At 36.1% G+C, this 22,735-nt stretch overlaps 1 long non-coding RNA gene across 1 annotated transcript; it reads right to left on the reverse strand.

Moving 5' to 3' along the window:
- Positions 1-3,226: 3,226 nt before the first annotated feature.
- On the reverse strand, positions 3,227-3,881 carry LOC149203723 (uncharacterized). The gene is made up of 2 exons (XR_016253638.1): positions 3,678-3,881; positions 3,227-3,505 (listed from the first exon to the last, which is right to left on the reverse strand). It is a non-coding gene; the product is annotated as an uncharacterized LOC149203723 (long non-coding RNA).
- Between the last annotated feature and the right edge of the window lie 18,854 nt (positions 3,882-22,735).

The following is a 22,735-nucleotide window of genomic DNA, read 5'->3' on the forward strand; positions in this document are numbered from 1 at the left end:
GTGTCGATTGATGGGGGATACATCAAGGGCCTCCTTCAACGGATCTTCTCCTATTGACTTCAAATCATTATCCATGAGTTTGATCTAGGAACGAGTACTACGTTGGAGCTTGTAGACCTTAGTGGTAGGCATCCTCACGATTTACAATGGGTTTACATAATTCCATCCTGATTAGTCGAGTTCACTGGTTTTCAATGTCAACATGTTTATTCACACATGGTAGAGAGTACTAGGTACCTTGGGATCCATTTTCCTCGTTCACGGATTCCCTCACATATGTTACTGGTTTACCTCATTGGCTAGTAATTAGACGGTTTCTACCATGCTCGACATCAACTCATATATTCACATGACATAGATCCGTACCATCAGGGTAATGTCAAAGACCCTAGGTTAGGGAAATCTCACTTTTATATGGCATCCTTCCTAGGCTACGTTGGATTTATGTATTATTCATGTACTTTGAGGACTATCTTGGGACACTTCTATATATGTCATGTGTCCACAGTCCTATTGATGTATACTGTGACATAGATCCACATTGTATTTTCTAGTGGCTATTCTCTATTTCGTGGACATGTTCTAACATTTCATGTCATAGATCTGCAGTGTATTTTATAGCAGCCATGTTCAGTGTCTTCTTATGACCGGTATGCCTGCCTTAGGGATGTTATCAAAACAAATGAGACTTCAGCTCTAGTGTCTCTTGATATGACTTCTTGGCTTTGTATCCTCACTCCTTCTTTGACCTATGAGCTTTTTCATAATGTATTTTGGCCATTAGCTTCTCTTCTGAAATCATACATTAGGGGGCATTTGTTATCAGCCTATTTTTCTTCCTAGGGTTAGTGCCTCTGAGACATCATGCTGATTGACCTTTTACTTAGGCCTCAGACCCTCTTTTTCCAGTCACGACATCCAGTCGCACAGATGATTACCTTGTGAGAGCAATTATACCCTTTCAATCATTTGCACGACCACCTTATGGGAGTGACTACAGTCTTTTCCCTTCTATTCTTTGCCTGCGACTGGGGACTCTTCTAGAGTTTCATGGTTCCTAGGAGATCAGTTTGACTCATCACTTATTCGAGATGGCTAGGGCTTATCATGAAGACACTATAATAAAACCAGCGATTTGCATCAGATTTAGTGCCAGATATTAGTGCATTTCTTTTGTAATTGTGATGAGAAACCTGGCGCTAAATATGGCTCTATTTTAAAATTTTTAAAGTGTCCTTTTTTTGCGCCTGATTTTGCATCCTTTTTCACGCCAGATTTTGCATCATTTTTTACACCAAAATATGCATCATTTTTTGTGTCAAATTTTGAACCAAGATTTGCATCTTATTTTATGACAGGTTTTGCTTCTAGTTTTGTTTCATTTTTTGCATCTATTTTTCATCATCTTTTGCTTCCTAATTTGTGTCATTCTTTTCTTCCATTTTTGTGCCATCATTTGCATCAAGTTTACATCATATTTTGCATCCAATTTAATGTCTTTTTCTACATCCATTTTGTGTCAATTTTTGCATATAGTCTTACACCAGGTTTTGCATCTAGTCTTACACTAGTTTTTGCTTCTAATTTTGTACCTATTTTTGCACCAGCTTTGGTGCCTATCTTTGCATCATGTGTTGAATTTGATTTAGCACCAAATTTTGCATCCATTTTTGTGCCCATTTTTTCATCTTTTTTTGGACCATTTTTTACGTCTACTTTTACGTTTGATTTGTCTCCATTTTTCCCATCCCATTTTGCACCATATTTTGTGTCATTTGTTGCATCCAATTTTGCATCGTTTTTAACACCATTTCTTGCATCCAATGTTACATCATTTTGAGCATCCAAATTTTCATTTATATTTGCATCTTATGTTGAGTCATGTGTTGTGTCCACCTTTGCATCTTATTTTGTGTCTAATGGTACATTCAATTTAGAGACATTTTTTACGTCTACTTTTGTATTTGTTTTTGCACAAAGATTTGCATCATTTTTTGCATCCAATTTTGAGCTATTTTTATGCCCATTTTTGCACCATTTTTTGTGTCTACTTATGTGTCCAATTTTTTACCATTATTTACGCCCACTTTTTCATCCAATTTTCCATTTTTTTGGTGTCTAGTTTTACATCGTTTTCACCATCCAAATTTGCATCTTTTTCTGCCTCATTTTGTGTCCACATTTGCATATAATTTTGTGTCTAAGTTTGAACCTAAATTTTCATCTGATTATGCATCATTTTTTACATCCAATATGGCATCCTTGGTTTCACCTTTTTTCAGCCCCATTTTTCATCTTGTTTTATGTCCTTTTTTACATCTTTTTTTCTTTTTTTTCTGTTTTGCGCCTAAGTTTGCATCCCAAATTTACACCATTATTTGCATCATCATTTGACATCTTAATTTGTAACATTTTTTTCTTCTTTTTAGCACTCAACTTTGCATCTTATTTTACATCTAGTTGTCTGTCTTTTTTTGCATCTAATTTGGTGTCCATTTATGTGTCCTTGTTTTTGCCCAATTTGATATACTTTTGTATGCCATGTTTTGTTCCCTTCCTTGTGTCAACTATTACACAATTTTTCACTTCTAGTTGAAAACACTTTGTATGTAATTGTTTGCATTTTGTATTAATTCCTAGTTTAACATCCAATTTTACTTTCAATTTTGCATCCATGGTTACATCTGCATTTGACTTTTTATGTAGAGTATATTTTTCTTTACATATATGACCCCCTTTATAGATTCATTTTACTAATTTCAATTACATAGTGAAATATATCATAGTTTCTAAATATCATTAAAGAAGATATCACAATTCAAGATCATTTGTAAAGAAATTTAAGGGAAATTGACAACATCCATCGAAAAAAATAACTATGTCATCATATACAATGATTCATTGACAATTTTCAACACATATGTATAAAATAGCAACATAATACTAATAAGATCAATATTATTTTTAATCAAAACAACTAAAATTAAAATATGATTAACAGATCAAAATATTTCATGAATATCATTATTCTATGATAAAGTAACAACATACATCCAAAGATGGTAATATCACCATACATTATAATTCTCTATCAAAATAATGATGATACTTTCCAATATATAAATCAAATAAAAATATAATAATGATAATATCATCATCATCTTTAGTCATATCAAACTCATCATATGATTAACAAATCAAAATCTTTCATTGATATAGGGTGAATTCACAACACCCATCTAAACATAACAATGTCATTCTACACAATAATTTCTTTATCAAAAACAATGCATGTGCATGCCTAGCTACCACCACCAAGATCATCCTCATGATCATCTTGACCATCCTCATTAGTCTCATCCACATCATCACCAACACCACAACTATCATCATCATCTCCTCCTTCACCACCATCATCCTCATCCTCATCATCTCCTGATATATGTTGAGCATATTTTGGATCATCATCGTGATCATTGTCTTGGCAATCATTACCTATAGCATTCTGGCAAAAAAAATCAATATTACATGTTAGTATTAATTACATAACACAACGTATATGTTTGTTATACAATGCTAACCATAAAATGAGGTAAGATATAATATCTAATAGTACTAAAAATTAAAATGAAAATACGGTTCAAAAGTATATTGGAAATCCAACTAAGATTACATACCATAGAGTCCATCCAAACAACAAATTCAACCCATCTCTTTTGCTGCAACACCTCCTTTTCCAAATGATTTGGAGGTCTTCCATATTTTAGTTCTTGTTAATCAGTAAATAGGGAGAAATTAGATAACAATGACTTTCTTCTAGTACAAATTTTATTAAAAAAATATCACATGTTTAATATACTTACAAAGGTTGTTATCAGTGCTTTTAAACCTTTCTGACCACTACAATGAGTGACTTTTGTCTTGGTTAACCTCACCTTCGATGCCTTGTCTTTAAACATAAACCAATTCAATTTAATCTCACACAATACACATCTAGGATACTTATAAGTATTAATACATACTAAATAATGTTTAATGAAAAATTCAATACCCGAATGCTTTCATCACCGACATTTCTTTGTGCATCCAACTTCTCATATGATTTTACAAGTTCTTTCCATACTTTAAAAGGTATGTCAAATGGTCTTTGTTTCAGTCTTTGATCTTGAGGCATTTTAAAAATTTTTCTTGTTTGGTTGCAACGAAACCTCTTACAGTTGAGCGACATTTGCAATTTTGTCTTCTTAACCGACCAACTAGTACCAAATTAATTCTCTATGTCCTGTACCACCATCTTTTTTAGGTGAAGTGGAATCTTGGAGAATGTGAGGTGAAGATGATCTCTAAATCATTGAAGGCATGAGGCCTTTAGCTTATTTAAGAATTGTTTCCCGCATTTGTCCTTCTTATCCCCCCTGAAACAGGGTCTTACTCTATCTTGGTACCTAAACTACCAATAGATGATGCATACGCTGAGGATGAACAAGAATTTGTGGTCCTGGGAGTTTCCATCACACAAGATGTCTCAACACAATGTTCTTCATTATTGGTGTTTGATGTTAATGACACTTATTTCGATTTTTTTCTTGATCCAAGAGAGGGTGGGGAATTTATCAATTCTTTTAAAGCTTGTTGATTACCTCGACCTAGTTGATTAGCTTCAGGGGAATTTGTCTTAAGAAAATGGATTAGGGATTCAACATCCAAAGCATGAAGTTTTTTAAGTCCTTCTATCCCAAAAACATCTTCAAGAAAGGACTCTGTTATCAGATTCTTTCCCTGTCCAAGTTTCAATGATTTACCACAAAGTAGAATTATAAAATTATAGTTCTAACTTCAAACCTAAAACAAAAAATAAAACATATTATATTATGTAATTATTCTATAAAAACAAAATAAGCTTACCCTTTCCAATCCACTTGCACCTCCTTCTCCACTTGCCATATCCCCAAAGTAGAAGAGATCAATAGAAAAGGATGTTCTCCCTAAAAAAACAAAGGATTGTAGGTGAATAATCTCAGAATGGCTCTTTAGCGTGGAATTTGCAGACAACTTAGTTAAAAATCCAAGTGACAATTTATGTTTTGACAACTTCTTCCTTTCTTGGAATTAGATTCTCCAGTCCTAGGTGATAAAATGGTTTAGCTCTTATGCTGTCATGTTTATAAAGGACCTCATGCCATTATTTTCCCCCCTTTTTACATAATTACAAAATATAAACAACAACGGATTTTTACATACTTATATAATATAAACAAAAACAGATTTTTACCAATTAGAAATTAGATTTACCAAATTTCTAAATGTTTTTTTTATTTTTATTTTTTATCTAAGTACAAAGCATAATAGCAACAGATTTTTACATAATTACATGATACAAACAACAACAGATTTTTACCAATATCTTGTAATTATCTAATTGGAAAAAATCTGTTGTTGTTTGTATTATGCTATTATGTAAAAATCTATTGTTGTTTATCTTTTCTAATTATATAAAAATATTTAGAAATTTGTTAAAATCCAATTTCTAATTGGTAAAAATCTGTTGTTGTTTATAAAGGACCTCACTGAAAAACAATTATAAAAGACTTCATGCCATTGTTTTTCCCACTTCATGTTTTTTTCTAAAAAAACATTTCTCTTTTTACATAATTACAAAATGTAAACATCAACATCTTTTTATATAATTACATAATACAAACAACATCAGACTTTTACCAATTAAAAATTAGATAAAAATCTAATTTTTAATTAGAAATTTGATACAAATCTAATTTTTAATTAGAAATTTGATAAAAATCTAATTTCTAATTTGATAACAATCTAATTAGAAATTAGATAAAAATGATGTCCTCGCATCACCCATCCTAGTTAAAATAAAAGCAATAGACCTTTACCAATTAGAAATTAGATAGAAATCCAATCTATAATTTGATAAAAATGTCATTTCTAATTTAATAAAAATCTAATTAGCAATTAGATAAAAATATAATTTCTAATAATGCCCTAGCATCACCCATCCTAGTTAAAAGAAAAAGCCTAGTAAAAGGCAGACCCTAAAAGCAGCTGCTAGGAAAAATCTACTAGTAAAAATTTATAAAATATTACTAATGGAATACAAAAGGTGTTATTCCTAGAAGGAAGAAGTCTATGCTCGAGAGGAGTTGGTGGTGCCAGATTGTTGGTTGGGAGGAACAAGCACTCTCCCATAGATTTCCCAAAGGAATTTGTAAGTTTTTATTTGTGCTTAATAACAAACTTAAGCTTATTTTGAAGTGGTGTATTGGTTTGTTTTCACAACAATGTTATTTTGGTCAAATTATTGTTACGGTATCTAAAATTACATGAAACTTATATGAGTTTATTATCTGCATTAGGATTCCTAGGAAATCTACCCATGTGAAAACCTTAATGTTGTAATATATGCCCACTGTGACTTGAATTAATGTTTGGATCTTGATGCTGAAATGACACAGTTGTGTCTTTGCCTACAGTTAAACATATATATTTTGTAATATTTTACAATCGCTTCTAGGGTTATAAAATTTCCTCTCTACATCCTTGCCAATAATGTTGGTATCCAGCTATGCCAATGGAGTTGGTATTGGAGTTGCCCACTACAATGATAGTTGTTATGCATATCTCATCAATATGGATTATTAGGAATTTGTTCCACGGGTTGTGGGTGTCAATAGCCCACCAATGGTGTTATGGGTTGCAATCTGATTCAGTCGTTGCTGATTCACATGCATGGGGAACTTGAGCCTCTGTAGCCGGTGGGGAGCATGACCTCACTAGGGTAGGCTTTCTTATCTACTCTCCATTGTGTCTTGAGTAGTTTGCACCAAATATTCATGGTCCAATACTGGGTGATCGGGAGTTGTTTTGCTAAACCTATTGAAGGCCAACCTTTTGTTCTGCAAAAAGGTGATGCACTGAATGGTAGAAAACCAAGCATACTGTAATTCTTGTTTATGTTTGGTTGAAAATTTCCATAAATTGCAGGAAGTACTTATTTATTTGCTGTTTGTAAGTCACTTTATTGTTTCTTTATCAGATGAAAAATAATTGATATCTCATCCTGCAGAAATAGTACTACATCCATGGTTTGTAAAATGATCAATGATTTATATCAAACCTCAACACTCTTCGAGAGAAATGGAATCTCTCACTTTGACTTTGTTCTTGTAATACTATTACAATAATGTGTGGAGAAACATGGTTTTCTAATGTGTTGAATAAATTGTTAAAAAATAATTATTTAAAATTGATTAATTAATGAAGGATTGCCTTATGGATCCACAACTTTAGGGAAAATTTGCTTGCTTACTAGCGTGCCATGAAATTTGAGCCACCAGTTGATGGCCGATAGAATCTCCTAGCAAGGGTATGGTGAGATAAGACTAGGGGTAGCCTGTTGCATGTTGTGGACAAACTATAGCTAGCTGCATTGATTAATTGATGAAGGATTGCCTTATGGATCCATAGCTTTAGGGAAAACTTGCTTGCTTACTAGCGTGCCATGAAAGTTGAGCCACCAATTGAAGGCCAATAGAATCTCTCCTAGCAGAGGTATGGTGAGATAAGACTAGGGTAGCTTGTTGCATGTTGTGGGAAAACTATAGCTAGCTACATTGAAGTTCCTAATATAGTGCGCTTTAATGCGTCACTTTCTTTTGGATTATCTGACTTGCTTAGAAGGTCAAGAACTTTTTGGCTCAACATAAACAATTTATAAGCAAAAATTGAACATCTCAGTATATTATAATATAAAAAATAGTAAAAGTTGGTGGACCAACAAATAGATAAATTACTTAATAAAAAAACTTGAACCAAAACCTTACCTTGATAAAGATGTTGTTTTGTTTGAACAAGACACTTAAACATGTTTGTGGCACTGTCAAATACAGATGAGTTTGCAGAAGCATAACCTATAGGAAAGCCTTTAGGATCTCCTCCTCCCAGTTTTGCTCTTAAATTCGTTTGTAAATTTGAATTCAAAACGTCCTGCAATAGAAACAATTACTTACTACAAAAGGGCTACAAACAAATCAAGCATATGATATCAACAATCTAAGCATGAAGTATTTTCAATTGAGATAAAAGGATGCACAATACTGACAAATTGAAATTCTTACAAGGATCCACGATTTTCATAGATTAGATATTTCTTTCAAGTCCAAATAGACGGAATAAATTTAATACCTCTCTCGCATTCATAGTACTGTTTTGTGAGCATGTCCTAACCACCTTTGACTGCACAAATTTTACCTGTTCAAGAGCCTTTTTTCCCTTGAGAATCCATGTTCACTATTCCTCTCATAGATGAGTCTCATTTAACACTTTCTGCATGTCACTGGTTCATTGAATCCATTCCTACTGCCTGTTGGAGCATGTGCCTAGGGGGCATTCTCAACATATCATTTCCAGAACTTTCACTTGAACCAATATTCATTTTACTTACCCAGCCATATCACCATTGATTTAGTCATATTGATCGATTTCAGAGATCTGCGGATGTAACAATTCCCATTTATTGTACTATGTGTCAACCATTACTACAGTTTAGCATTTTAAATGCAATGGTAAAAAAATTCAGAGATGTATTTTGCATTGCTTGCTCAAAAATGCTACATATTAGAATTTCAATATTTAAATAAGATAAGATGATGAGAAAAAGATGTGAGTCATACTTAACAAATAAACAAGGAATAGTTGCTAAATAATAAGCAGTCTCTATGGTCATGTTGTTACCTCATTATATGTGGTCTGACGCTTGCTCTCAACCTTTTGACTGACTGGACATAGTTAAACAATCAACATAAGTGAATACAAATATAATTACAAGCATGCCCTAAGGACACCATGTATAACAAACAGAAACATTATTTGCTAATGGATCAAGATTTTTTTTGAGCTAGCCAACCACAGGGATTAAACAAAACTCCACACATATTAGCTACCCACATTCTCTCCATGGCTGGAAAGGTCCACACATGGATTGCATTTTACCTCCCTCTGTGCCACTGCCATTACGAGAAAAAAAACATACGAATCTACTATCGATTTATATAAATTCCATTACCTCGAGCAACATAAAGACGTCCATCCATCAATATGTACCAAAATAAAATTTTAGTCAGAAAAAGAAAGAGAATAGGTGAATTGTGAGGATACACCTTTCATGCTGAACTGTTGGAGTCCCCTCTCACCCTTCTCCCCACCATTGATTCTAGGAAATATTTTTCTCTTCTTTGTGTTGTTCAAGTGCAAAGGTACAACTAGTCAGTAATGCTCTATCTCAAACATGACAAATACACAACCACAAGAATCCAACATCATAGAGTAATGAATGACACTCACCCTGCAGTATCTGAAGAATCTAAGTCCTGCTGATGAATATCTAAACGTTGTACCCTTGCCATATAATTGTTTCTGGAAGGTGCTAAAATTGCTGCATCACTAGCTCTTGATACACCACTTCCACTTTCCACAGAAATTGATTGCCCTGGTGCACTTGCAGAAGTTCCTAAACATCTACCAGCAATTGCATTTGAAGGATATTCTCCCTCCCCTTGTTGTAGAGTTGATTTATTTTCGTCAACATTCATTCCTGCACAGAATAAAGTTAAACATTTTCTCAAATTAAGAAAGGAATTAAATATCTAGAACCTTGTTAGGAAAGAAGACTAAAAGACATTTACAATACAAAATGCCATTAATAGTTGATAGTAATTGGCAAGCATGATCCTTCATTTGAAACTTCTCTCTTCTTTTTAAATTCAAACATGTTTCTATAAATAGAAGGTTGGCCACTTCAACACCTTGACTGAGCTGGTAATCAGTACTATGATCTGATTTATTTTTTTCCCAGTGCAATATGATAAAATAAGTTTGTATTGTCAAGACCTGACGTCTTCTACAGGGGCAGAGGGGAAGAATTAGGAGGTAGGAGTAAATAACAACCAAGGCTCAAGATACCTTCCATAAACTGTTGAATCAATGATTGTGTTAAATTTGAGCTACCTGCAAAGTGGAAATTTGGAGGATACTCGACTTTATATGCTCGAAACGCTGCTTTATGGATTTTGGATTATTCTTGTCCAGAATATATGGTAAAAGCTGAAGAGTGCTTACAGAATGAGGAGAACAGAGTTGAAAATTATTTGCACTCTCACAATAAGCATGGGTTATTAGAGATATTCTAAAATGAACTTGTTGACCGTTATGAAATTCAACTTTTAGGGAAACATGATTCAAGTTTCGAGGCCCTGCTTAGGGATGATAAGAAAATTGATATTTCTAGGATGTGTAGGTTATTTTGTAAAATCCCCAAAGGTCTCTAACCAGAGGCAAGTATTTTTCAACAACATATAATTAGCTGAGGAATAGACAGTCAAATGGGTAGAAAACACTACTAGGAACAATAACTCATCAAAGAGTACAAGAATACAGGGACTTGAATTCCTAGAGAAGGTCATTGAAATTTATGATCAGTATGTGGATTATTTGGAGCATGAATTTCAAAATGATAATTCCATTTCTAAATCTCTACATGAAGCATTAATAGTAATTAGCAATAAAAGAGTTGCAGGAACCACAAGTGCAGAGTTGTTTGCAGCTTTTTGAGATAATTTATTTAAGAAGGGTGGCAGTCCAACAAAGTTTGGTGATGATAATATTGAGAGCTTGTTGGAAAAGGTTGTAAAAGTTGTTTGCTATGTGAGTGATAACGATTTATTTGCGTAATTTTGCAGGAAATACTTAGCTAAGAGATTGTTTCATGATATAGGTGTAAATATTGATGATGAGTAGAACAAATTGGCGAAGTTGAAGGAGCCTTGTGGTTCTAGTATTATATAAAAAATGGAGGGCATGGTTAAAGATTTCACAGTTTTGAAAGAAATCCAAACCGAGTTTAACAATTCTGCATATAACAATCTGAAACTAACCTTGGGTGTCATAGTATTGAATGCTACATGTTGGCCAACTTACAAGTCTTCCAATCTTTATATACCTTCTGAGATGGTTGCATGCCTTGTTGAGTTTCAGGAATTTTATTCTCGGAGATATGAACATCGTACACTTACATGGGTATACTCCTTGGGAACCTATGACATCATCTCCAAATTTGACACCACGGTAATAGAATTGGCAGTAACAACATACCAAGCAACTTTGCTATTGTTGTTTAATGAAGCTACGAAGCCGAGCTTTGTAGAAATTAAATCTCAACTAAATTTGGAAGATGAAGATCTTATTCGACTTCTGTATTTAGTTTCATGTGGCAAGTACAAGATTCTTCTAAAGGAACCTAGCACTGCAACAATATCTACAAGTGATAATTTTGAATTCAATCCTCCCTTTTCACACAAGTTGAAAAAGATTAAGATTCCACTTACAGATATGAATGCGAATGAGAGGAATAGAGTGATCAAAAATGTAAAAGAAGATAGACATTTCTAAATAGATTCAACAATAGTTCTCATCATGAAGGCTAGAAAAATCTTACCTCAGCAACAACTATTGAGTGAGTATGTTGAACAACTCCAAAGCACGTTCAAGCCTGAACTTAAATCAATAAAATCCAAAATTCAGGACTTGATCTCAAAGGAGTACCTGGAACGTGACAATGAAAACAATAATTTATTGAGATATATAGCTTAATATTGCTGATTGAGATGCAAGTTGAAAACAAATCTGTAATGCAACTTATGGTTAATTTTGTTTTATTTTGGAGAAATAAAACATATCACAGATTGGATTTTCCTTATGAATTCGATTGACTAACATAGGAATACTCTGTTTTGCGATTGAGGATGAAGAATTTTTCTAGGTCACTTGCAAATCACTCACCCAGTTCTACCATCAAGAGGAGGGACTTTAGATAATGCATGGTTTTTGTGCCACAACTCATCGTAGGGGAGATGACTGCTCGACTCGTGCTACTATTCCTTATTTTTTTATTTTTATTTATTTATTTTTATTTTTTATTTTTTATGTTTCAGATAGGGAGTTCCATCCCTTCGTCTACAAGGAAATAACATAAAGTGGCGATGGATCGATATAGAAGTTGAAACTATTAGGATATCAAGGAGTGGTGGTTTTATCCACTACTCTAGCTAGTGCCTAAAAAATATAAAATTTGGGTTTGGTGTTTGTGAGTTCCATTGTCACTAAAGGTAGATATAGCCTAATTTTGTGTCCACCACAAACCTATCAATTATTTTGGCTATACCCTCCTTACCCTTCCTTTCATTACACCAATATTACAAATAACATGCACTTTCAGAACCTAACCACATTTTTCCAGTGTAAGTGAACACCTAGGATCAATTTCTCAATCTCTTCTTTAGCTTTAATGATCTTCTTCCCCTTACCTTTGTTGTTAGCAATGTTTTTGATGTTGAACAATCAAACTTTAGTAAAAAATCCCCCAACTCCAATGGTTTTTCAGACTAGTTGCACTTGACCTCCACGTTTGAACATTTAATGCGCGAAGAGATAACAACAAATTATTGGAAAGGTGGCCAATTATAGTTTAAAAGGCCATCTTGGGAAGCAATTGCCTCTATTGGACAGACAGGTTTCTTAGCTGTCAGGATTCAAATGTTTGTACCTCCACCAACCTCCTTAATTACTTGTATGTGATGGAAACTGCGAGTGAATCGACTTGAGTTAAAAACTCCAAGTGTGGATCCATGAGAAAACTGTACATAGCAAGTTTTCTTCCCAAGAACTGGATCCATTAGAAAACACATTGCCTCACAAATAGTGTTGTTGTTGTTTATATAATGATCACAATCAAGGTTCAACTGAAAGAGGCCATTTGTGAGGACAGTAGACACTTGGACCTAAGTGGAGCAATGGATAACAATCATCAGCATCAGCATAATAATTAATGAATTTCATATGAGGAAATCAGCAGAAAAAGAGAGATGTGTTCATAGCTAGGAATATACCAATGCATTCATTGCTCCAGCTTTCTTGTGGTGTTGGAAACCAGGCCTCTTTTCATGGGATACATAAACTAACCGTGGCAATTCATTGCCAAAATTTTCAATTCCCCCTGATTCAGTCACTAATGGCAGCTGTAGAGCATTTTCAAATGGTGTGCCAGTAGCAACCTTATCATTATCTTATGTAAGCTCACGATTTGTCAATGGCGTACTACATTTTGGTCCAAATAATGTGTACAAGCAAGGAGATATATCATGGCCCTCAGTATGTACAAGCGTCTTCAGTGGTGTGTCGAAGGATTCCATCCTCTGTTCCAGTGTATGTGATGACATATTCTATGAAACAAATTGTTTACTTATCTCCTGAAAAGAAAAAATGAAAAAATGTCATACATACAGTGCACCAACTGTGTACTATGTTCCTTAAGATGAATCTGATAAAGAAGATGGAAAAATATGAAGTTCATACATAATTCAACTTACCTTTTCAGAATCCTTTGTTGCTGTTTCATTTTCTTTGTGTAGATTCTGTAGCTTCCATAAGAAAAGTTGTCCCACCAGCTCAGCACAACTCTCCTTCAATGAACTGTGCATAGCCTCATCACTTCCTATGGATTGCCTTGGCCTGTAAACAGAAATGGCATCTATGGTTTTCTCTGTGCTTCCATTAAGTTTGCAATTCATCAACCTTCTGGAAGGTGTAGCATAGAATGAATCTGGAAGTTGTCCTTGTAAGTCCAATTGCAAAGTTTGCAATCTATTGCTCAAAGTCAGTATTCTGTCTACAAGTTTGGTGCTTTTTGAATCCCCTTTACTAGGAACATTCATATCAGCCAAAATAGTAGAACCCTCAGCTACTTCTCCAGATTCTACAAGATTTTCTGTAAGGAGAATACTTTCAAAATGCTCTATCCCTTCCAAAACCATAGCATCCTTCTCCAAGAGACACACATGGTCTCCAAGTGGGACATGTAATGACAAATATTTAGTCTCTGATGTCACATCATTTTCTATAAGCTCAAGCTTTTTCACTGGGGTATCATATTCTGGTCCCTCAGCATGTTCAAGCCTCTTCAATGGCTTATCCAGGGAAAGTTGTTGATTGCACACATCCTTGTCTTCTAGAAGAGATTCATTCATACTTAAACAAGGGGATATATTGTAAATTTTTCTAAGTTCTGAACTTTTGGATGGAATACTGGAGTCCAGGCCAAATAAGGTGCTTAAACAAGTTGATATATTATATCCCGCTGTAACCTCAGGGATCCTCAATGGAGTATCCAATTGGGAGGGTTCCTGCTTGGTCACCACGATCTGTATATTTTCTCCAACTTTGAAATTTTGGGTCTCTCCAGCTTCCTGGCCATTGTTTCCCTCAATTTTGGTAGGGTCAATGAATCCCTCATGTTTTCCGTTGTTTTCCATATCAAACAATTGTTCTCTAATTGGACTTGCAGCAGTTATGCCATCAACAATGAAAATTCTTTTCTGGCATGCTCCATCTTCAACTTCATTCTTTTCCGAAGCTATATTATATCCCTCTGTAAACTCAGGGGCCTTCAAAGGATTATCCAATCAGTAAAGTTCCTGCATGCAGGGTATCTTATGTAACAATCTCTGAGATATTTTCTAGAAGAGAATAATCAATACTTGAAGAAAATAATGCATCATTACTCTCCATAAGATTGGGCTTATCTAATGGATCACTAAAGTCTAGTACCAAAAAAAGAATTCAAGAAAGAAGATATATCAAGGCCTTTTGTAAGCATAGGCATCTTCAATGGAGTATCCATGTTAGAAGGTTCCTGGTTGCTGGCCACTGTGTCTACTTTCACAAGTTGTATATTTTCTCCAACTTTGAATTCTTGTGTCTCTTCAGCTCCGTTATGTATAGATTGTTCTTCCTGGTCATCCTCTTTTCCCTCAATTTTGTCAGGGGCAATGAATCCCTCATGTTTTCCATGGTTGTCCATATCAAACAATTTTTCTTTAATTGGACTTGCATTAGTTATGCCATCAACAATACTAATGCTTTCCTGATATGCTTCATCTTCAACTTCATTATTTTCCAAAGATACATTGTAAGATCCATGTTCTACTTGATCACCATCTGTTAAGGGAATTTGAACATTCTTGGTGATCTTCTGAACTACATCTTCCTCCTTTTGAGGAGTTGAACCATACAACTCATTGAGGTTATAAAACTCATTTCCATTGTCTGAAAAGTTGGCTTGATGCACTTCATCCTCTGAAGCTTGAATGTTCTCATATGTTCCTTGAAGTTCATTGGACATACCTACCTATTTAGGATTTTGCACTATTGGCATTATGACTCAAGTTTGGCGCTATGGCATAGGTGTTGTCCTTGATGGAAACTCACTCTGGTGACAAATCACAGTTCAGGCTCTCAAAATGATAGAAAATGAGATACCCGCAGGTGCGTCGAAAAAAAGCCACGGACCCGTAGGTGCTCTGAACAAGAGGTGCGGACATACCCGCAGGTTCTCTGAACAAAAAGTGCGGACATCAAGTTCACACACTTTCATGCAGAGAAACGTGCGCACGTGGGAAATTTTATGGTTGATCCATGGTATTTAGTCCGATGTTTTTGATCCTATGGTTTTGGTCCGTGGTATTGCATCTAAAATATTGAACCCACGTTTTGGGTCCCTATTATTGGATCTCTATGGTTTTGGACCATGGTTTGAGTAAGGCCTTGTCTATAAAAAGGAAAGGAGATCAATTGGCTAGGAACTTATGTGTTGAATATCTTGAGCTGAGCAAGATCTGAAATTCTGGTGATCGGTTGGTGAGTGATAGCTGGATCTGAATCAAGGAGAAACCTGAGCATTATAAGGCAGATCTACTGATGGGTCGAGATCCCCTTGGCGCATGATTAGATCTATAAATCTGATAGTCTGGGGTATACTTGAAGTCTGAAAAACTATCTATACCTGCAGGACCGCAGGTGCGACACGGTGCAGGTGCGAAGAACCGCAGGGTAGACAAGGAGAAAGTGCGGAGATCCGCAGGTCTATCAAGGAAAAGGTGCGGAGGTTCGCAGGTTTTGCACACCGCAGGTGTGAAGTTCGCAGGACTGACACAGTGTGGGCGCAGAGACCCACAGATTAGACATAGAGAAGCCGCAAATGTGTGCAGTTTTCTATTGGTGAAGTTGCGAACTTTTCTTGAAATCTGTTTTAACTGCTTCTTTCTGTTACTACTGTGTTATGGGTTTTGAATTGGTGTCTGGTTACTGGTATTGTGTTCTGAGAAGTTGTTGATTTCGTAGTTGCACAAGGAAGTTGATTAATTGCAGATTTATTTGATGTTTGATTGATATTCATGGATGCAGTCTGAAAATTCATGAAATGTGGTCCTTGAGAGAAGAGAGAAGGCTGTAGCCTTCTGCAGGTTGAAGCCTGCGTGCTGGTATAAGACTGCACCAGTACATAAGCATTGTAAAAAGAAGTTTCTAATTGAAAGAAGATAGAGACATATTGCAGCAGGTGGTTTTCACCCACATTGGGTTTCCACCTTATATCTTGTGTTCTTTGGTGTGATTGGTTGCTCTATTTTTCTGGTTCCTGTTTAATGCTATATGGTTTTGACACACAGATTAATGATCCACATCTGAAGAATATATTAAATTATACGTCTGGAAGGTATACACAAGTTTCATTAATTAGAACTGCAAATATTTGTATAAATTGAAAAGAGTTTGATAATACTAATTCACCCCCCCTCTCAGTATTATTTCCAACAATTGGTATCAGAGCAGGTCCTTCAGAAGAAGCTTGATTGCTTGAAGGAAAATCTATCATCATGAGCAACTACGAGAGAGAAGCATTGATCAGGCCACCAATTTTTGATGGGACCAACTTCGTCTATTGGAAGGTAAGAGTCACATCCTATCTTCAATTTCTTGGTACAGAAGTCTGGGATATCATAGACACATGGTACACTTTTCCATCAACAACTCCTACAGATCCGGCTGGTAAGAAGCAATATGAGACAAATGCAAAGGTTGTCAACACTCTATTAGGATGTCTATCTCAATCAGAATTCGTCAAGGTTGTGCAGTATAAAACCGCAAAAGAAATATGGGACAAGATCGTTCTGATCTATGAAGGAGATGAATAGGTAAAACAAGCAAAACTTCAAACCCTCAGAATTCAGTATGAAAATCTCAGAATGCACAATGATGAAAGTGTGGCTAACTATTTCCTATGTATAGATGAGATTGTTAATTGTATGAAAAACTTGGGTGAATAAATAAAAGAGGTTGTTGTGGTTGAAAAGGTTCTAAGATCTTTGTCCTCTAAGTTTGAATCAAAAGTTTCTGCAATAGAAGAAAAACAGAATCTACAGAACCTTACCATGTCACAGCTACACGGAATTCTAACTGCTTACGAAATGAGGAAAGGAGGACCATCAGACAGGAGAGAAGCTACATTCAAGGCTTCAGGCAAAGGAGATTACTATGAGTCAGGACATATGTCAGAAGAAGAGGAAGAATCAAATTTTGTCAAGAACCTTCAATGGGGTGCTGGAAGATTCAGAGGTAAGTTACCTTTCAAATGCTTTGCTTGTGGAAGAGTTGGTCACTATGCTGCCAAGTGTCCTCATAAAGATAAGCTTGACAAAGGTAAGGAACCTGTTAGATGGAACAAGAAACAGAATGTAAATAAGAAAAGCTATTACACTCATGAAGACAGTGATGGACTTTCAAATAGTGATGAAGATGAACAAGGTAATAATTATAGACTTTTAATGGCTTTTGAAGATGATGATTTCTTGGATGCTATAGATGAAGAAGGTCTTTATGAAGAGATTTATAAACTCAAAATTTGCTTAGAAGAAAAGAATATGATCATAGATACTCTGCAATTCCAACTTGTTGAAAAGGAAAAACATCATGAAAAGTTAGAATGTGAAATTGTGGGACTCAGAAAAGAGATTGAGAAAACAAAAGCTCTTAATCTTAGATTTACTAAAGGATCTGAAACTTTAGATGAGATTATCAAAGTGCAGTGTTCTCCACTAATCAAGACAGGTCTGGGATATAATGAAGAATCATCTCAAGCGCAGAAGCCATCCACCTCCAAAAGTTATCTTGATGCAGCAAGGAGAAGTGAAAAGATTGACAATCAACAACAAAGGCACAATGCTGCTCACCAGGAAAATCAGGGACAATTTACCTCAAGAATGAACAAAGACTACCAGGTAAATCAGGGGAAATCTACTTTAAGGATGAATAAAAGCTACAACCAGCCACAGGTAAAACCTTCTCAATTTTCCTCAAGAATGGATGTCAATAGAAACTACAATAATTTGGCTAGTAGATTTGATAATCACAGGAGTTTCTTCAATGGCCAATGTTTCTCTTGTCATAACTTTGGTCACAAAGCAGCTCAATGTGTTGCCTATAAGACAATCATGACTAGAGAAGCTCAAAAACAAAGAAGTATGACTGGGATCACGAAAAGGACCTACAATAACTTTTCTGCCCTTGAAAATGAAATTGAATGTTCTATTTGTAACAAATTCGGTCATGAAGATTCTCAATGCAGGAGCAGGTTTCGACAACCAACTCAGAAGGAACAAGCCTCAAGTGCCAAAAGATGCAGAATGAAAGAACCACAACCATAAAGATGTGATATAGCCTTATATGTGGAAGGGCAGGAAAATCAATGGTACATCGACAGTGGATGTTCGAAACATATGATGGGTGATAAGGAAAAACTTCAGTCGTATAGTGCCTTAGAGAAGGAGAAGAAGGTCTCATTTGGAAATGACACCCCTGCGCTCATAAAAGGTAAAGGTTCTGTTCAGTTGAAAGAAAAGGTCAAAGCTGGAAATGTTATGTATGTTGATGGCATAAAGCATAACCTATTGAGTGTCAGTCAGATGTGCGATCAAGGAACTGAGGTAATATTTCGATCAAATGGATGTAGTGTTCGTGATCTTGATACAGGAAAAATAGTGATCAAAGGCATAAGAACTCCAAATAATTTATACATATTCAAGGAAGGGCAACATCAATGCTATCTAAGCAGGAATTACGAACACTGGCTATGGCACCGAAGATTGGGGCATCTAAGCTTCTCACAAATGAGGAAAGCATGCAAATACCAGGCAGTTCGTGGTCTTCTAGACATCAGAATACTAGACAATACAATATGCAAATCATGTCAGTTTGGTAAGAAAACGAGAACTAACTTCCCTGAGAGGAAGGATCAGCTAGCAGGCCACTTGATCTTGTCCCTACTGATGTATGTTGTCCATCTAGGAAAAGGTCACCTCAGGGAGAAGAATACTTTATATTATTCATTGATGATTTTTCCAGGATGTGTTGGATAAGACTTATGAAGCACAAAGACGAAGCCTTCGAAAAATTCAAATCTTTCAAAGCCTTGGTTGAAAATGAATCAGATCACAAAATTAAATGCCTCAGGTCTGATAGAGGTGGGGAGTTTACCTCAAATGAATTTTTCAATTTTTATGAAGAACATGGAATAAGAAGGGAATTCTCTACTGCAAGGACTCCTCAGCAAAATGGAGTAGTGGAAAGGATGAACAGAACAGTTCAACAAATGGCTCGTGCTATGATGGATGAATTTGGAACTCCCACAACTTTCTGGGGTGAAGTTGCATTTGCTGCAGTTGTTATTCTCAACAAGACAAACGTCCGGGTGAATAGCACTCAAACTCCTCATGAGCTTTGGGTATGGTAAGAATCCTACGGTAAAATATTTCAAAATTTTGGAAGCAAATGCTATATCAAAAATACTGATGAAAATCTTGGCAAGTTTGAACCTAGAGCAGATGAAGGCATTCTCCTTGGTTACTCTCCCCACAGCAAAGCTTACAAGTGCTACAATGAAAGGCTTGGAAAAATTGTTGAAAGTAGTGATGTAGTGGTTGATGAAGAAAACACTCCTAGGCAGGTAAGATCTGAAGATTTCGAAGATGATGAGGACTATCCATCAACATCAAATCAGATTCATGATGAAGAAGAAACCCATGAGGCACCAGAAGAACAGATAAGGATAGAAGAAAAAACTCCATCCAGGTACGTTCAGAAGAATCATCCAGAATCTCAAATTTTGGGGCAGAAAGAGGTAGGTATACAAACAAGAAGAACAATTGCAGAAGCTTCAAGTTATTTGGCATTGCTCTCCTCCACTGAACCACAAAATGTAAGAGAAGCATGCAAAGATGAATGCTGGGTCAAGGCAATGGATGAAGAACTTGAGCAGATCGAAAGGAATAACACTTGGGAGTTGGTTCCTAGACCAAAAGATAAAAATGTCATAGGGACAAAATGGATTTTCAAAAATAAGCTGAATGAAAATGGGGATGTGGTTAGAAACAAGGCAAGACTGGTTTGTAAAGGGTATGCACAACAAGAAGGCATAGACTTTGAAGAAACATTTGCACCAGTTGCCAGACTTGAGGCTATAAGGATGTTCCTTGCTCTATCTAGCTTTCAGAAGTTCAAAGTATTTCAAATGGACGTGAAGTCTGCTTTCCTGAATGGAGACTTGGATGAAGAAGTATATATTGAACAACCAGATAGGTTCATTCTTGGAAATTATCCAAATCCTGTATGCAGACTCAAAAAGGCTCTCTATGGCCTTAAATAGGCTCCTAGGGCATGGTATTATTGGTTGGATAAGTACCTCCATCAACAAGGCTTTATAAAAGGATCAACTGATGGCAATCTATATATAAAGGTTGACAATGAGAAATTACTAATACTTGTTGTGTATGTTGATGATATCATCTTTGGTAGCAATGAAGAAGGCATGAGTCAAAATTTTTCCTTGGTGATGCAAAAGGAGTTTGAAATGTCCATGCTTGGTGAGCTCACATATTTCCTTGGTTTGCAAGTCCAACAAAACAAAGACGGTATTTTTCTTTCACAAACCAAGTATCTCAAGCAGATCTTGAAGAAATATGGGACGGAGGATTCGAAACCAGTATGTACCCCTATGGTAACAGGATGCAGCCTCAGCGTGAATGAATCGGCAGCAGTACATCAACCAACCTATAGATCCATGATTGGTAGTCTACTCTATCTAACATGTACCCAATTGGACATTATGCATGTAGTGGGAATAGTTGGAAGGTTTCAGGCAAATCCAAAGGAAACTCATCTTCAGGCAGTTAAGAGAATCTTCAAGTATCTTCAAGGAACTCAAAACTATGGCTTATGGTATTGTAGAGGTACAGACCTCCCACTTCATGCATACACAGATGCGGATTGGGCAGGGAGCGTGGATGACAGGAAAAGAACTAGTGGTGGTGCATTCTTCATGGGTCCTAGATTAGTATCTTGGTTCAGTAAGAAACAAAGCTCTATTGCATTATCTACAGCTGAAGCAGAATATGTAGCTGCTGCATCTTGCTGCACACAACTCCTTTGGATGATGCAAACATTGCAAGACATGCAAATCACTTGTACTCCACCTATCTCCATCTTCTGTGATAATACAAGTGCAATCAGTATTTCAAAGAATCCTGTCATGCATTCAAAGACCAAGCACATACCAATCAAGTATCATTTTCTTCGGGAACAAGTGCTTGAACAAAAGGTAAAATTGGAGTATGTTCCCTCTAAGGAACAAGTTGCTGATATTCTCACCAAACCACTGCCCAGGGAGACCTTTGAATACCTCAGACAAAAGCTGGGGGTAGTTGATGCATCATCTTGCTGTTGAATCTTATCTGGTTCAGAAATTGTTGGTTGTACATGAGTTTCATATGGAGTATACGTGTACATTCGTTGGTTTATGGATCTGTCAGAGACCAGCTGGCACAGGTTCAGGGGGAGCATATATTCTTCTAATAGTGCATTGTTGGCATTATTATGCGGCTAATGTTTTGTCTCTATGTCTTATATTTCTTTTGTCAAGGTCATGTAATGACCTATCTTGGTTGCCCCACTATGCCTGGGATGGATAATGTAATGTGCTTATCATGTATCCCCACTTGGTTGGGAGTTGTATGTATGAGTGCTTGGTGATAGGAAGGTCTGTTATGGTGTATAATGTCAGATTTCTTTTGCAGAATATCTTCTTGTAGATCTTTCCTATATGTCAGGGGGAGTTTGGATAGCACAGCAGAGCAGAGATTTCAACATGTACTCAGGGGGAGCATAACCCTTTTCCCTTGATGACAAAGGGGGAGAATGACTTTGAGGATCTTGGAGTTGCCATCAAGTCCAAAGGGGGAGATTGTTGGCATTATGACTCACGTTTGGCGTTATGGCACAGGTGTTGTTCTTGATGGCAACTCACTCTGGTGACAAATCACAGTTCAGGCTCTCAAAATGATAAAAAATGACATACCCGCAGGTGTGCTGAACAAAAGCCGCGGACCCGTAGTCACTTCGAACAAGAGGTGCGGATATACCCGTAGGTTCTCCGAACAAAAAGTGTGGATGTCAAGTTCACACACTTTCATGCAGAGAAATGCGTGCACGTGGGAAATTTTATGGTTGATCCATGGTATTTAGTCTGACGTTTTTGATCCTATGGTTTTGGTCCGTGGTATTGCATCTAAAATATTGAACCCAGGTTCTAGGTCCCTAGTATTGGATCTATATGGTTTTGGACCATGGTTTGAGTAAGGCCTTGTCTATAAAAAGGAAAGGAGATCAATTGGCTAGGCACTTATGTGTTGAATATCTTAAGCAGAGTAAGATCTGAAATTCTGGTGTTTGGTTGGTGAGTGATAGCTGGATCTGAATCAAGGAGAAACCTGAGCAT

This window comes from Pinus tabuliformis, chromosome 2_1, assembly GCF_031772625.1.
Source record: "Pinus tabuliformis cultivar Carrire ecotype Pingquan chromosome 2_1, CPIR1, whole genome shotgun sequence".
NCBI lineage: Eukaryota > Viridiplantae > Streptophyta > Pinopsida > Pinales > Pinaceae > Pinus > Pinus tabuliformis.